Here is a 14699-nt window from a genome sequence, read left to right on the forward strand (position 1 = left end):
GTTCTTTTTCATGTTGTTTTCCATTATGGTTTATTACAAGATATTGAATATAGTTTCCTGTGCTATACAGTAGGACCATGTTGTTTATCCTTTCTATATACAATAGTTTGAGTCTGCTAATCCCAGACTCCCAATCTATCCCTCCTCTACCCACCCTCCCCCTTGGCAACCACAAGTCTGTTTTCTATGTCTGTGAGTCTGTTTCTGTTTTGTCAGTACGTTCATTTGTGTCATATTTTAGATTCCACATCTAATTGATATCATATGGTATTTGTCTTTCTCTTTCTGACTTATTCACTTAGTATGATAATCTCTAGGTCCATCCATGTTGCTGCAAATGGCATTATTTCATTCTTTTTTAATGGCTGAGTAGTATTCCATTGTGTATATGTACCACATTGTCTTTATTCATTCATCTGTCAATGGACATTTAGGTTACTTCCATGTCTTGGCTATTGTAAATAGTGCTGCTATGAACATAGGGGCCCATGTATATTTTTGAATTATAGTTTTGTCTGGGTAAATGCCCAGAAGTGGGATTGCAGGATCATATGGCCACTCTATTTTTAGTTTATTGAGGAACCTCCATACTGTTTTCCATAATGGCTGCACCAATTTACATTCTCACCAACAGTGTAGGAGGTTCTCTTTTCTCCACACTCTCTTCAGCATTTGTTATTTGTAGACTTTTTAATGACGGCCGTTCTGACCAGTGTGAGGTAGTACCTCATTTTAGTTTTGTTTTACATTTCTGTAATAATTAGTGATGTTGAGCATCTTTTCATATGCCTATTAGCCATCTCTATGTCTTCTTTGGAGAAATGGCTATTTAGGACTTCTGCCCATGTTTTGATTGGGTTGTTTGGTTTTTTGTTATTGAGTTGTATGAGCTGTTTGTATATTTTGGAAATTAAGCGCTTGTCAATCACATCATTTGCAAATATTTTCTCCCAGTCCGTAGGTTGTCTTTTCATTTTGTTTATGGTTTCCTTTGCTGTGCAAAAGCCTATAAGTTGGTTTTTTTGTTTGTTTGTTTGTTTCTAGGTAAGAAGTGGATTTATTTAGAGAGAAACACACTCCACAGACAGAGTGTGGGCCATCTGAGGAGGTGAGAAAATGCCAAAAGCTTATAAGTTTGATTAGGTCCCATTTGTTTATTTTTGCTTTTATTTCTATTGCCTTGGGAGACTGACGTAAGAAAACTTTGGTACAATTTATGTCAGAGAATGTTTTGCCTATGTTCTCTTTTAGGAGTTTTATGGTCATGTCCTACATTTAAGTCTTTAAGCCATTTTGAGTTTATTTATTTATTTTGGGGGGTTGAATTATTTATTTAATTTATTTATTTAATTTATTTATTTTTGGCTGTGTTGGGTCTTTGTTGCTGTGCACGGGCTTTCCCTAGTTGCAGCAAGCAGGGGCTACTCTTTGTTGAGGTGCACAGGCTTCTCATTGCGGTGGCTTCTCTTGTTGCAGAGCACAGGCTCTAGGCATGCGGGCTTCTGTAGTTGTGGCTCGTGGGCTATAGAGCGCAGGCTCAGTAGTTGTGGTGCACGGGCTCAGTTGCTCCACAGCATGTGGGATCTTCCCGGACCAGGGCTCAAACCCGTGTTCCCTGCATTGGCAGGCGGATTCTTAACCACTGCGCCACCACGGAAGCCCTTGAGTTTATTTTTGTGTATGGAGTGAGGGTATGTTCTAACTTCATTGGTTTACATGTGGCTGTCCAGATTTCCCAACACCACTTGCTGAAGAGACTGTCTTTTCTCCGTTGGATATTCTTGCCTCCTTTGTCAAAGACTAATTGACTGTAGGTGTGCGTGTTTATTTCTGGTCTCTCTATTCTGATCCATTGATCCATTTATCTATTTTTGTGCCAATACCATGCTGTTTTTATTACTATAGCTTTGTGGTATTTTCTGAAGTCTGGGAGGGTTATGACTCCTGCTTTGTTCTTTTTTCTCAGGATTGCTTTGGCAATTCTGGGTCTTTTATGTTTCCATATGAATTTTAGGATTATTTGTTCTAGTTCTATGAAAAATGTCATGGGTAATTTGATAGGGATCACATTAAATCTGTAGATGTTTTTGAAACAGGGCTTAGTTCTGCCTTAGAAGTTGAGGCAAGAAACATGCAACTTCATCCTTGCATCCAGCCTCTGGTTTGCAGATGTGAGTAGCCAGTGGAATGTGAGGAATTAAATGGAGACTCTCCTTCCTTTATGGATGCAGGTGGGTTTTGCATAGCAGTGAACCTGAACTGTGAATCACCAAGTGGAGCAAATCACGGAGTGGAGAATCTTCTGACCCTGCTGGGGGTGTAGACAGAGAAGAGCCAGGAGCCGGCCGATTTCTCAGGGACCCATGAGATGGAAAACATCTGCCTTGGGAGACCATTAGAGAAACTCTAGATATACACCTGTACCCCAAACTTAACCCTTACTAGTTGTGTGTCCTAGATGCTGTATAGGATGATGTAAGGGAAATGCAGGGGAGGAGAGTAGATAATTCAAGACCTTGTCTAGGCTAGTCTCAAACTGCTGGCTAAGACACTGCAAATATCCTTAATGAGTATCAGATCTCCCAGAACTCCTGCCTTTCCTCCCTTGAGCAGTAAGATGCCCCATCCCTGCCTGGATTTTGTTTTGGATTTGTTCAGTGCTGCAGGTGAGGCCTGGGAAGACAGCAGGGATTTCTTCCCTGGAATAGGCAAGCCTCAATTGCAAGCATTTTGTATGTAGCCTGATCAGCCCCGTGTCCTGCCACCCTGAACGCTGCCGTCACTCAGAACTTTTAACCCCTGGGCACAAGAATGGGACAAGTAGTGACACCTCAATATGAAGAAACTTCCCATCATGGGATGATTAACTGGTACCAACATTAAGTTGGACTCAGACCAGCAGCTTTTCTATCTCAATAATAGAGAATTTACGAGGGAAACGGATGGCTCTGATAGTTCTACATCTGTGGGTCTTAACTTGATAGCGTTGGCTTGTAAGCCCTAGGTTGTGGGTATTCAGAAGGTTATCTCTGAGAACACGACTCTACTGTTTCCACCTCTCTGACACACATTTCCTTGTTTTCTTGTTTCATACCAACTCTTGGGGCCTTCTCCAGTCCTCTAACCCTTTCTACCTCACCACTCAGACAATGAAAAGAAATCTTTCAGAACAAATGTTGCCCTGTTAAAAAAAAAAGTCAGATACTAACCAGTGCAATTCAATTGTATGTTATGCTATGTTTTTTAAGATTCCAGAAGATTCAATTTTGTATTTACTGTTACTGTATCCATCCTGGTATTTTCAGGGATAAGAGAGTTCTCTGAATGCATCATGGAGATGAGTGAAAGCAAAGAGGAAACTGGTCTTTGACCTTCAGACAGAATAAAAGCTTCCAACTCACATCTACACTCAGGGCATCATTTTATCTCTCCCTTCAATTGTGTCAGTTAGTTCACTGTGCTTCTAGGATAAAGCGGTGGCAATTACCCTGGCTTTACCTTGTCTAAACTCATCTGATTGGGAAAATAGAGAACCTGGTAAAAGAGACACCTCCAAAGAAAAGGATAATTACAGATAACACAAAAAGGTTATTAACTGATATTTCAAACGTGAGTCACCTTTGACACATCCAAGTAGAAACATCCAGCAGAGAGTTAGAAGGTGGTGATGGGAGATCCAATCGCTCAGCCCTGGAGCCATGCGTGGGGACAGTTGGATGAATTCACATGCAGTCTATGAACATGTTCAACAAACTTCTAGATATGTTTTAGTTAATAACAGTTGGTTTCTAAGACTATGGGCATTTGCGAGACAGTGATGTCACCATGGGAATTGCCAGTGGGGACAAGGACGCCCCTCCTCCTCTGCTCATGCTTACAAGGACCCTGAGCTGGTCAACCTCCCACTGCTGCCCTGACCCTGCCATGGGCTCCGGGCTCCTCTGCTGAGCAAAACCCTCTGTCTCCTGGGGGCATAATTGTTACATAAAGTACAATTGTAAGTCCTGAGAACACCAAGCTCTCTCTGCGTTTTCTCTTTCCAGTGATTATTTCAATCATCTCCTCTTTCCATTTTCAAATTCTGTCTTTTCCTGATACAGAACTCACAGAAGGTGGAGTCGCCCAGTCCCTCAGACACAAGATCACAGAGAAAAGACAGGCCATGGCTTTGCGATGCGATCCTATTTCAGGCCACAGTATCCTTTACAAGGGGTCTGGAGCTACTGATTCTCTTTGAGGAAGAGGCTGAAATAAATGTTTTGTAGTTGCCTCAGAATCGATTTTCTGCAGAGGGGCCCCAAGGAGCAGACTCCACTCTCAAGGTCCAGCCTGCAGAGCTGGGGGACTCGGCTGTGCATTCCTGTGCCAGCAGCTTAGCCACAGCCTTGCACAGACCCTTCCTTCCTGTGCACAAACTTCATGGTTCTTCCTCTCTGTGTTGCTCATGGCAGCTCCTGACAGCCCTCCCCTTACTCCTCATTATGCAAGGGGAAGAAGTGGGTTTGCAGAGATAAGCTGTGATGCATATAGATGGAGGACACACATTATTTCTTAAAACACGAGAGCCGAAATTGTTGTTTGAAAATAATTATGACTCAGGGATGAGAAGCGTTCTGTGGTGAAAACTCAAGAATCCCAAACTGAAAGTACTTGTCACAGACTCAGCCCTCAGGGGCTAGTGATGGTTTTTCTCCTATAAAAATATGCAGTCACAAAACACGTCCAATAAACTTGAATAATACAGATGGCGATTGTATGAGTGTAGCAAACAGCAGGCTCGCTGAGGTTTTTTTCACCATCTGAATGATTCAAGTTGATATCCTTCTCTCTCTGCTTTTACCCAGGAACTTTTAGGCATCAAAGTCTCAACACAGAGTATGTGGTTGGAAAACACTTTTTTCCCATTTTTATGGAAATGTGTTGATAATAATGACGTTGGTGGTGGGATGATCATTTTAGCTATTTTATTCAGCCCTTTTCCAACTTCAAAGAAATATACACAAATGGGTATCCTGGCAACCAGTCTCAAACCTTAGCTCAAAACAAATTCTTACTCTGGAGTTTGTTACTGTAACCAACACAGCTCAACACTGCATGTTGAGGGTATTTCAGCTGTTTGCCTTAGTACATGAAAATAGTTCCTCAGTGCATTAAAATATTCCTTAGTAAGAACTTCTAAAACAATCAATCACCCCCGATCCAATTGCTCCCTCTGATAATGTATCCTCTACTCTAACTTCTGCCTGGATTCTCTAAGATAATTCTAGAAATCTTTCTGAAGCATTGGTTGGAACTCTTTGGAAAGCAGCTTACTGAGATTCTCCTAAAGGCATGGTCACTGCCCCTCAATCTCTGCTGGTTTCACTTCTCTCTTTACCCAACCAAGACTGCAAGTAATAATATACGTCCATTCACTCAATGCATATCTCTTCGACTGCTCTGCCCATATCCTGATCCAGCTGACTTGTCTGATAAAACCTCAGTCATTGATGACCGTCTCCTCACAGCATTTTTATTTGGTTCTTTTTCCAATCTCCTATGTCACTAATTCTCTAATAACAGTTTCCAAGATTACATCTTATCTCTTTAAACATAGGAGACAGTTGTCTTAGGGTGTGTCTGGTAATTTTCACATCTGAGATCTTTGTGGGACTATTTTTGTCGATTTTCTTTCTCTGCTGCTTCTCAGTCGTGATGTTTGTATTTTTATGGTGTTTGTATTTCTCCTCATGAATCTGGTTATCTTTGACTTTGTGCCAGGCACTAGATTTGTAGGAATAGTTTTCATCTTGGATGGACAGATCATCGACCAGAGAAAGTTTTGCTTCTGCCAAGTGTGTGGGGGTATAAACAGTCCAGGGCTACCTGATTTGGAATTCAAGGCTTGAGGTGTCCTGGATCACCAAGAGAGAACATTGAGTTTCTCAATGTCCCATGTTTGGTACATTCTGGTCTTTTACTGTTGTCCCCCTGGACTGTAAGTCAGTTTCACGAGCACTGAGTCAGGGAAGGCAATTGTCCTTAAGGGCAAAAGGACTGCTATGCTCCCCTCCTTAGATGCTCACCTCTCCAAGATTCCAGCCAAGAATCTCTCACTATATTTTAGACTTTAATTAATTGAAGTTTTTTTTTAATTCTTTTCTTTTTTTTTTTAAACCCCACATTTGTTTATTTATTTATTTTTTTGGCTGTGTTGGGTCTTCGTTTCTGTGCGAGGGCTTTCTCTAGTTGTGGCAAGCGGGGGCCACTCTTCATCGCGGTGCGTGGGCCTCTCACTATCGTGGCCTCTCTTGTTGTGGAGCGCAGGCTCCAAACGCGCAGGCTAAGTAGTTGTGGCTCACGGGCCCAGTTGCTCCGTGGCATGTGGGATCTTCCCAGACCAGGGCTCGAACCCGTGTCCCCTGCATTGGCAGGCAGACTCTCAACCACTGCGCCACCAGGGAAGCCCAACTGAAGTTTTTGATGTTGATTTTTTTTTACCCAACTATTTAGACAGCAAAGAAGGGTTACCTTGAGTGCTCTCATTTATAATTACTGGGATTAAAGTCAAAAGAATTTTATTTGGAATTTTAAATAAAAACCAATTAATGTTAGATTCTTAGTCTGAGATTTCTTTGATATTTAACTTAAACGACATAGAGATGTTACACTTGAACTTTAATTTCAACCAAAGTATTTCTTTTAAAAACTTAAAGGGTATTTATAATCAAATTGAGACATCTATTTGTTTTTGTCATTTTTATTATTGGAGTTTTAAATTTTTCTTTCTTTTTTTTTTTTTTACTTTCATTGCATAACCTCTGATGTTCCATTGGACCGTGTGGCAGGATGGGAAATGAAACAGGGAGTGACTCTGTAGACTTGATCACAGAGTACAGAATGGACTTGGAATCTGTTTCATTGCTATGCTGTCAGGACACATCTGTGCCGTTTTTCTGCGAGTATATTCAAGGAGCAGTTGTTGGAATTGGGAAGAATAACTGACATGTGTCTATTTTTCTCCTCTCCTTAAACCCAGTTTCCTAGGACAACACTTTATTTGACATTTCCCATTTTCGGGGACTTCCGTAAAGTAATCCTCCTGTTCTCATCTTCCTATTCCTTGCTGAATCTTCTCTATGGGAAGGGAAATAGATTATCTTATTTAATCTCTTTATCTTCTTTAGTCTCTCATCTTCTTGCCTTGCTCCTGGCTACCGAGCAAAGAGACAGATTCTTTGGTGTTTTCTCAACACGCACCAAGAATAGCGGAGAACTTTCTTATCTATAGAGGGTCGGCCTGTAGTTTGGAGGGGAGAGAAAGTGAGTTAAATTCTGATTCAGCATAGTGTTAGCCAGCCCATTTGGTTTCACATCTGAGCCCTGTTATTTACCAATATCAAAACTGATGTTATTATCTCTGCCTGACTCTGATGTCTAACTCGCAGGTGTTCCGTCTTAGGCCATAATAAGTCAATATTATTTATTGACCCTCTAACACCAACAAATCATAATACCCACACCCCCTATACTCAATGGAACAACACACAACCCCCCTTATGTGCTGGGCAGACAGCATATTTGTGTTGCTTCTGCCCACCGGCCACTAGGAGACACTGTGGCTTCATCGTCATCTAGCATCTATGTGGCCTGGAAGGATGGCATTAAGGGAAACCATAGGGTTGGGTTTAGAGTTAGGGAGTTGCAGGTGTCTTGAATAATGGCCGAGAATGAAGGAAATAGAGACCAACCCTTCTTCCTCTGCTGTGTTGGTGGGTTTTGCTCTGAGCCGGCTTTGAATGGTAGGTATGCTTGCAGTGGGCATTCCTCCAAGTTTGCTTAAGACGTGGCTGCACAAGGAGCTGGGTGGTGAAGCTTGCACGTTCTGGGCTGGGAAAAGCAGAGAAGCAGTTTGAGGGTCAGAGTAGCCTAGTGAGCCTGAACCAAACCAGCCCAGGCCAGCCCACCGGCTCTGCTGTACCTAGAGTGTAGGGTCAGGAGAACAAGTGCTGCCCCCGGGGAGCTGACAACCACAGTGACACGACCAGCAAATCCATGTGTCAGGCAGGGGCTGGGGTGGATCAGGACAACAGAATTCCTCCCCAAGAACTTTTGCTCTCAGCAGGAAGATGCACGATGGAGTTCTGCCGGACTCCGATGTGTCTCTTGGAAGCAGCTGAGGTCTGGCAGAGATAAGAAGTCTTTTACCCGGGCTTCCCTTGGCCTGATTTCAAGTTCTTACTGTGTGATTAAACCTCGGTCTCCCCCTTGTATCTGGTATCTCGCTACGGCCTCTTCCACTCATGACCCCCCAGGATACTGTCATTTATTAGATTCCTATTGCTGCTCTAACAAATTTCCACACACTTTGTGGCTTAAAACAATACAAGTTTATTATCTTACAGTCTTGAAGGTCAGAAGTCCAAAATGGGTCTAAGTGGGTTAAAACAAGGTGTCAGCCCGGCTGCCTTCCTCTGGAGGCTGGAGCGGAGAATCTGTTTTCTTGCTGTTTTCAGCTTCTAGGGGCCACCAAGATTTCTCCACTAGGGGGCCCTTCCATCTTCAAAGCCAACAATGATGGATCCAGTCTTTTCTCATGCTGCATCGCTGTAACCCTAACTCTTCTTTCTTCTTCCACATTTTAGGGCCCTTGTGATTACATTGGGCCCAGCTGGAAAGTCCAGTCTAGTCTCCCTGTATTAAGGTCAGCTGATTAGCAACCTTAATTCCATTTAGAACCTGAATTCCTTCCCCCTTGATGCGCAATGGGACGTATCCACAGGTCCAGAGATCAGGCGTTGAGCTCTTTGGGGAGCCATGATTCTGTCCACCATGTCTCTAGGTACCCGGTAACAGGGAAGGAACAAACAATGACCTTTTATAAAAATACAATAACGGCCTCAGTTTTACATTCAGGGTCCAACAGAAACCAAGGGGACGGAGCCCACAAGGGAAACAGGTACCTCTGGTAACAAAATCCAGCTTGTAAACTATCTTCGCTTTAAAATTGGCATGTGCTCCTCGGGTTCAGAAGACTCAGCAGTGTGTCTCTGTGCTAATCACAAAATATGGATTTGAACTGGTCCTTCTTCCTGGTCAACAAATAACTTGCTCGAACAACCCAGTAAACTGAAAGCTTCCCTCAGCTTTTCATAACCTCAACCATGACAGGGAGTGGGTTTGTGGCAGCAGACCCCTTTCATAGGGAAAGGGCCCAGTGTTCATTTAAAAACATCGAGCTTTTCTAGGAGTAAGAATACAGTTTAAATCAACTCTAGAGAATCTGATTTGCAAAGAGAACGTGAAAATAATCTGCTTATTTCATGGTGGGGACAGAGAAATGAGGGAAATTCTATGCTACGGGCTTTGAGAATTTAATAGCGCTCAAGGATAAATGAACGCAGAAAGGTCTTTCACTGCAAAAAAAAAAAAAGAGCTTTCAAATTGAATCAGTTCTCCAGGCATCAGTTCGGTCCCTGAAGCCCTAACAATGCAGTCACTCTTCTTGTTTTTCCTGGAGAGCCCAGACCCCACCTCCTAACTGATGGATGACTTGGAGCGTGATATGACCAGGAGCATCTAGCCACCAGTGAGAGGAATAGGAGGGTTCACAGAGAAGCTGGCTTGCAATGAGACAATTTAAACTTGGAGTTTGAGGTTCAAGTGGAAATAGTTGGCAGACTCTAGCTAAGAGATTGTATAGAGAAGGCATTATGAATTGATAATATCAAAACATCTGCAGGGAGCCTCTGGATGTGTAAATCTCTATCTTAGATCAATTATAATTGAGTTCAGTCCCGCCTGATTCCTCTCCTGGAGATGCAGCCTTCTTCTCTGAAGGGAGCTTCTGAGTTGCGGCCCGGGGGGAGGGGGCGGGGGGTGGCTCCTTCAGTGGTGTCACTGACAAACACATTTGTGGGGATAAGCTGTCCCAAACACACTTCTCTGCTCATTTCCACAGGGGCCCTGGTCTGGACAATTCCACATCGTTGTTCTCATCCTGCCGTGGGCATGCGAGCCCTCTGCTGTGTAGCCCTTTGTCTCCTGCGAATAGGTGAGTCCTTGGAATATTCAATGTCCTCATGTAGGGTTTCCCTATTGTGACTCTGATATTTTTCGTATTCTGTTTCCAAATTCTTTCACAGAGCCCACAGATGCTGGAGTCATCCAGACACCCAGGCATGAGGTGACAGAAATGGGACATGCAGTAACTCTGAGTTGTGAACCGATTTCAGGCCACACTGTGCTTTATTGGTACAGACAGACCTTGGAGCAGGGATTGGAGTTTCTGATTTATTTCGTCAACCAATCTCCTACAGACGAGTCAGGGATGCCCAAGGACCGATTCTCAGCTGAGATGCCTAAAGCATCATTCTCCACTCTGAAGATCCAGCCCACAGAACCCGGGGACTCGGCCACGTACCTCTGTGCCAGCAGATAAGACACAGTGCTGCAGAGTCACCCCACCCCATGCAGAAAACCTCTGCTTCCGCTTCGGGCTCCAGCCCCCAGCCATCCTGAGTCCTGAGTGAAAGCTCCTCCCCTAGAAGCGCCAGGGGTCTGACGTTCTCCTGTCCCTAGGGAAGGCAAGAACCGAATGTAACGAGCCAGCACATTAGGAAACGTTTGGTGGGAAGGCAGTAGGGGCCTGGTTCCTGGCATTTCTCACAAATTTCTCACAGAGGGTGACAGTCCACGGCTAAGGGTAAATGTTACCCACTGAGCTTTCAGTTTAAGATTGAGTAAGCATCAGATAAACCCAGTTTGAAAAGTATTCTACAAAATACTTGACCGGTGATCTTCAAAAGTGTGAAAATCATTAAAAACAAGAACAGACTGAGAAACTCTCATGGGTTGGAGGAGTCTAAGGAAACATAACAAATGCTATGTGGTATCCTGGATTAGATCCTGGAACAGAACAGTAGAAAAACCAGGGAAATCTGAGTTTCGCCTGTAGCTGAGTTGTAGCAATGTTAAATTCTTGGTTTTGTGCAAAGTATCATGGTTACGCATGGTGTTAACATTAAGGAAAGTTGGGTGAAGGGTATAGAGGAACCGTAGTATCTTTACAGCTCATGAGAGAGAAATTCTCCAGCGTTGGGTCTCCGGAGTCCCTACTAAGCCAGCTTGTCATGTTGCTGTTAATTGTACTTGCTCCCCGAGCTCAGAGCACTCAGACAGACCCAGACGCAGCTGCTTCTCCTTGGCCTCCGTTCCACTGCTTCCTAAACATCAGGCGGGGCAAGGTAGGCTGAGCAGAAGCCTGCAGTGCAGAAGTCCACCCCCAAGGCTGGCCTGATGCTTCTCTGAGGCTCCCCTTCTGTCCCCTTTGCACACAGCCCCCAGATATGCTGGGGTCACACTGACTCTGCCATCGCTAGTTTCTGCGAGCTAACGAACGCTGAAGCTGAACAGTGAAGAGAATGCCGGTTACAGACTTATACACGAAGGGTATAAAGTTGACTCATTAGTATTACAGGAAAATGATACCCATAAAAATTTCCAAACTGATCAGCAAGACATTTTGTATTGTGTGGTAGGCTGAATAATAACCCCCAGCTCCCCATCCCCAAAGATACCCATGTCTTCATCCCTGGAACCTGTGCATGTTGCCTTAGATGGCAGAAATGGACTTTACAGGTGTGATTAAGTTAAGTATTTTTTTTTTTTTTTTTTTTTTTTTTTTTTTTTTTTTGCGGTACGCGGGCCTCTCACTGTTCTGGCCTCTCCCGTTGCGGAGCACAGGCTCCGGACGCGCAGGTTCAGCAGCCATGGCTCACGGGCCCAGCCGCTCCGCGGCATGTGGGATCTTCCCGGACCGGGAGGCGAACCTGCGTCCCCTGCATCGGCAGGCAGACTCTCAACCACTGCGCCACCAAGGAACCCCTGGCACTCTTTTAAAGCTTTTTGAGGGGCTTTACTGTGAGCCCATAATTCGGGATCAAATCCGACAGAATCTTGCCATTCCCCCTTGGTTGTCTGTGAGTCTTAGGTACTCCTAAGACTGTACTTGCCTGTTTTCTGCCAGGCAATAGATCTCATTGTCCTTGGGATAAAGCAAAACCCAGGCACGTGGCCCGCTGCTTACATACCTGGACCTTTTCTGGAGAGACTTTATATCCATATTCAGCCAGATAGTTCAGAGGTTTAATGATAGTTTGTAGATACTTTTCATACGTGGGGTTTGCTATCAGCAGCTCATCCACATATTGGAGCAAGGACCCTTCATCTAGTGTTACATTCTGGAGGTCTTTAGCCAGCACTCCTCCAAAGAAAAGCAGGAGAATTTTTAAGCCCCTAAGGTAAGACTGTCCAGAAATATTGTTGGGTTACCCATGTTTCTGGTCCTGCCATTCGAAGGTGAATAGCTGCTGTGACTCTCTGCAGTAGGGATGCAAAGGAAAAGCATCTTTCAAGTGTGAAACTGACAACCAGCCGTATTCTCCCAGAATAGTTGTGAGCAGAGTATACGAATTTGGGATCACAAGGTGCAGATCTTGGACTGTCTCAGTAATAGCCCTGAAGTCTTGAACAAAGTGACACTCTGCTGAGTTGGGCCTTTTAACTGGGAGGATAGGGGTCTTGTATGGGGGCTTGCAAGATCTAATTGGTCCCGTTTTTAAGAATCTCTCAGGAATTGGCTATATTTCCTCTGGGCCTCTTGCATCCAAGAATATTATTTTAGATTAGGTGTCCCAGCATCCTTTCTTAATGGGATTTGTATTGGCCTTGTATTTTTGGCCTTTCCTGGGGTGTCACCACCCCATACTTTTGGTCTTTTCGTAGACCTCAGCGGGGAGGAAGTTCCATCTCCTTCTCTGGGTTTTCTATGACAGCCATCTGTAGGTTTAAAAATGTGTTCTGGTGGGACCCATACATCAAGATGTCCTGGCGAAAAAGTCACTTGAGCATTTAGTTTACAAAGGAGATCTCAACCCAAGAGAGACATAGGGCCTTCAGGCACATACAAGAAACTGTCAGGTCTCCTAATTGACGTTCCAATGATTGTAAAAATGATCAGGGGTGGACTGAGGTGTTCTGTGTTCCATGTGGGTGTTTTAGCGTGGAATGGGTTGCACCCATGTCTACTAGAAGGTCAATCAATTTGTTCCTCACTGTCAGTTTGAACTGGGGCTCTGGTGGGGATATTTGAATTGGGTGCCACAAATCCAGGGGAGCCCCTGGGCTGCTTTATTCATCATCTGAACATTCCTCTCTCTCTACCATCTGGGAGGCCTCAACTCTTCTTTTCCTCAATCCTGTTTTTCTTTGGTCTGGGGCCTCCCCTCTTCCAACGCTCCCCCTCTTTATAATACATGCATATTTCCTTGCCTAGTGATAGTTGACTTTTCTTTTGGAATCCAATGTGGCAGCCAGAAAAGTGGCATTTCGTTGTTTTTTTTTTTAATTTTTATTGGAGTATAGTTGATTTACAATGTTGTGTTAGTTTCAGGTGTACAGCAAGGTGAATCAGTTATACATATATCCACTCTTTTTTAGATTCTTTCCCCATATAGGCCATTACAGAGTATTGAGTAGAGTTCCCTGTGCTATGCAGTAGGTCCTTTTGAGTTATCTACTTTATATATAGTAGTGTGTATATGTCAATCCCAATCTTCCAATTTATCCCTCCCTACCCCCTTTCCCCCAATAACCATAAGTTTGTTTTCTACATCTGTAACTCTATTTCTGTTTTGTAGATAAGTTCATTTGTACCCTTTGTTTTTAAATTTCACATATAAGTGATATCATATGATATTTGTCTTTCTCTGTCTGACTCACTTCACTCAGTATGAGAATCTCTATGTCCATCCATGTTGCTGCAAATGGCATTATTTCATTCTTTTTCATGGCTGCGTAATATTCTTTGAGTCTTCCTTTTTCTGCTTCTGTTCTCTGCTGTTAAATACCTTTAAAAGCAATGTCTACCAACTGAGAAGGATTCGTTTCAAATGTACCATCTAGTTGCTGTAATTTTCTCCTGCTATCTGGGGCCCTTTGTCTGATAAACTCATGTTTACCATTCAAGTGTTTTCAGGGGCCTCAGGGTCTGCATCAGTGTAATGTTTATAGGCGCAGTATATTCTTTCCAAAAACTCAGAGGGGTTTTATTTTGTTTTTGCTGAATCTCTTGAATGTTGTTGACACTCTTTTGTTTTGGTGCCCGCCTTTCTGAAGCCCTGACAAGATGCACTTACAGTAGTGCTCTGTTAAGAGCATCCCTCTTTCACTGGAGTCCCAGTTTGGTTCAGCAGTGGGTACCGCCGAGTGGGTTTTGGGTGTACCATTTGGGTCCACTAGGTGGAGCTGGTGTGCTACCTCGCTAGCTTTATCCGTGACCACCATCTTCTCATCGCCGGTAAGCATCATGTTGGGAACACAAATGTCTGCCTGTGAAAGCTGGTGGGTAGTGAAAATGGAAGTGAACAATTCTGTCATTTGAAAAGGATCCTTTCTATATGGAGGGTTTCAGTCCTTCCAGTTAAACAAATCTGAGGTTGAAAATGGACTGTTCATCCTTAAATACCCAGTTGGCTGGCCATTCTCATTGAAGCTTCCTACAGGATAATGGGAAATTGCCCTGCCCTGGAGGTGGCTCCGGGTCTAAACTGAGTGCCCAGTTGGGTCTTAAATGACGATACCAGACCATGTCGTTGTGCCCTAGGAACCAACACAAGATTTTCCAATTGATCCTATAAGAAGGGACTTCCCGCACCTCA

The 14699-nt window shown here is 43.8% G+C and overlaps 1 long non-coding RNA gene across 1 annotated transcript; it reads left to right on the top strand.

Annotated features, from left to right (window-relative positions):
* Positions 1 to 936: 936 nt before the first annotated feature.
* Positions 937 to 10431, top strand: LOC307191349. Its single transcript, XR_013829713.1, has 3 exons — positions 937 to 1108; positions 9941 to 10033; positions 10125 to 10431. It is a non-coding gene; the product is annotated as an uncharacterized lncRNA (long non-coding RNA).
* The last annotated feature ends 4268 nt before the right edge of the window (positions 10432 to 14699 follow it).

Source organism: Stenella coeruleoalba (assembly GCF_951394435.1).
Source record: "Stenella coeruleoalba genome assembly, chromosome: 9".
NCBI lineage: Eukaryota > Metazoa > Chordata > Mammalia > Artiodactyla > Delphinidae > Stenella > Stenella coeruleoalba.